The following is a 3,183-nucleotide window of genomic DNA, read 5'->3' as shown; positions in this document are numbered from 1 at the left end:
GTTCGAAGAACGGGTGAAAAATGATTTAAAATGAGGAAGTTTTGTCCGTTGGAAGATTGGGGTTTAAATTGGTGAATTCTGCAGCTTTTAACTTAGAAAATTTTTAGCAGAATGACCCCTTGCGCGTGGGCGCACTTGGCGCGTGCGCGCCGTTCTTCCCGAAAATGCCATCCACGTGTGAGCGTGATGTGCGCGGGCGCGCCGATTGTGCTGCACCCAATGCCCAGCCATTTTCCAGAGAGTTATGCCAGAACTGTGCCAGTGTTGTGCCTGGGGCACGAGAACACCCACGCGTACGCGTGGTTGACGCGTACGCGTCGATTGGCAAATTTTTAATCCACGCGTTAGCGTGAATGACGCTTGCGCGTCGATGAAGTTTTTGAGGCCATCTACGCGTGCGCGTGGAGTGCGCGTACGCGCGGACCTGTTTTCATCCCAAAGTTGATTTTTGAGTTTTAAAAGCCAAATTTCATACTTCTGAGCCTCCGATCTCACCACTTATATCTTAAATCGTTATGATAAGCCTAGCTATGAGAGAAGGAGCTAGTGGATGTGGTAACTTGCGAGTGAAGCAAGGGGAAAATGAATAATCAATGAGGATCATTGATGATTATGTGAGATGTGGAGGATGGTGGTGGAAGTGCTTGTTATGTCATTGCGAAATAGCTGTGTATGCTATGAATATTGGCTGGTTCTGGATTGAACCGTGAGCCGGAATAGCTGTGTATGCTATGAATTTGGGCTGGTTATGGATTTAACCGTGAGCCGGAATGGCTGATATGGATGTTGATCCATGGATGAGAATTCATGCATGTTTATGCTGAATTATTGATAATTGTGATTTGCACTTCCACTATCTGGGATACGAGTTTCCCTGGGTAGTAGCAGTGGCTAGCCACCACGTGCTCCAGGTTGAGACTTGATACTCTATTGACCCTATGTCGTAAGTGTGGCCGGGCACTGTGAAAGACCCGGATGAGCTCGCCCCCGTAAATATTCACCAGTGAGGGTGATGGATATAGATCATGATTATGATTAAGTTTATGACGAGTATAACTCGAGTTGGGGATGCATGACAGAGGGACAGTCCAATGGTTAGCTACCAGGACTTGTCGGGTTGGCTCTATAACCGACAGATGATATCATCAGCCACTAGGGACAGGCATTCATCATATGCATACTATATGAATTGTTTGAGATTGCCTATTTGACCGCATATTACTTGCTAATTGTCTAAATGCCTTACTTGTTCCTAAATGTATATTTCTTGCTTGATATAACTGTGTTTGCTACACTATTCTCCTGCTGGTGGTTGGGAGGTCTGAAGGAATTGGAAAGGGAAGTATTAGTTAGACTGAAGTATCCTTAGTCAGATGCCCTTTATGGTTTAGCTTGTTTATAAGCTTTGATATTATCTGGAGGAAGTTCTAGGATTGCCTTTGGCTTTCCTCCATTATTATGTATTATATATGTGGAAGCTGTTACCATGCTGGGGACCTCTGGTTCTCACCCATGCGGATTTTGTGGTTTTCAGATGCAGTATTTGTGTCCCTTTGGGGTTTTCCTTATTTTATCATATGTATATATTGTTATGCTCGGACCGGTTATCTTCGCAGCCGGATCTTGAGTCTTGATATTCCTGTTTTTGACACTCCTTTGTTTATATATAATCTCGCGTTGGTTATCCTTGTTCGTTACGTTATCGATCGGAGTGTTGCGCTTTAAGGTTGCGGTTTTTGTTTACCCCTTTTTCTACAAAGGCTCCTAGTTATAATCAATCATTCATACTACTATACGTACTAAATTTTTATTTTAGAGGTCGTAATACCTTGCCATCTCTGAATTATGACTTAAGCATAAGACTCTGTATGGTAGGGTGTTACAAGTGGTCAGTGCCACTGTCTCTTACCCGGTCACCTCTATCTCATTCAGTTCATTCCAATTCAATCACTATCATTCCTTAACGTCATCATTATCATCAACCCATCCCTAACTCAATTGAAATTCACTATTATCATCGTCATAATTATGTTAGTTTGGTCAACACTTCACAAGCCCGAAATCACCACTACACAATCATAATTCATTACTCTGTGGTGCACGAAATTGCAATCACACTTTGCAATCCCGCACAACTAACCAGCAAGTGCACTGGGTCGTCCAAGTAATACCTTACGTGAGTAAGGGTCGATCCCACGGAGATTGTGGCTTGAAGCAAGCTATGGTTATCTTGTAACTCTTAGTCAGGATATCAAAGATTATCAGGATTGATTGTAAAAAGCAAAAGAACATGAAATAAGTACTTGTTTTGCAGTAATGGAGAACAGGTTGAGGTTTTGGAGATGCTCCATCTTCTGAATCTCTGCTTTCCTACTGTCTTCTTCTTCAAACATGCAAGGCTCCTTCCATGGCAAGCTGTATGTAAGGGTTTCACCGTTTTCAGTGGCTACCTCCCATCCTCTCAGTGGAAATGTTCAACGCACCCTGTCACGGCACGGCTATCCATCTGTCGGTTCTCAATCAGGCCGGAATAGAATCTAGTGATTCTTTGGCGTCTGTCACTAATGCCCAGCCCTCAGGAGTTTGAAGCTCGTCACAGTCATTCAATCATTGAATCCTACTCAGAATACCACAGACAAGGTTTAGACCTTCCGGATTCTCTTGAATGCCGCCATCAGTTCTAGCTTATACCACGAAGATTCTGATTAAAGAATCCAAGAGATATCTACTTAATCTAAGGTAGAACGGAGGTGGTTGTCAGGCACACGTTCATAGTTGAGAATGATGATGATTGTCACGAATCATCACATTCATCCGATTTAAGAACAAGTGATATCTTAGAATGGAAGCAAGCATGATTGAATGAAAAACAGTAGTAATTGCATTAATCCATCAAGACACAGCAGAGCTCCTGACCCCCAACCATGGGGTTTAGAGACTCATGCTGTGGAAGGTACACAAAGAAACGTGTAAAGTGTCATAAGGTACAGATACAATGTCAAAAGATCCTATAAATAGTAAACTAGTAACCTAGGGTATACAAAGATGAGTAAATGACGTAAAAATCCACTTCTGGGTCCACTTAGTGTGTGCTTGGGCTGAGCAATGAAGCATTTTCGTGTAGAGACCTTTTCTGGAGTTAAACGCCAGCTTTTATGCCAGTTTGGGCGTTTAACTCCAAAA

Source organism: Arachis duranensis, chromosome 9, assembly GCF_000817695.3.
Source record: "Arachis duranensis cultivar V14167 chromosome 9, aradu.V14167.gnm2.J7QH, whole genome shotgun sequence".
Lineage (NCBI taxonomy): Eukaryota > Viridiplantae > Streptophyta > Magnoliopsida > Fabales > Fabaceae > Arachis > Arachis duranensis.
The sequence above is the reverse complement of the archived record's forward strand: the minus strand, read 5'-3'. Positions refer to the sequence as shown.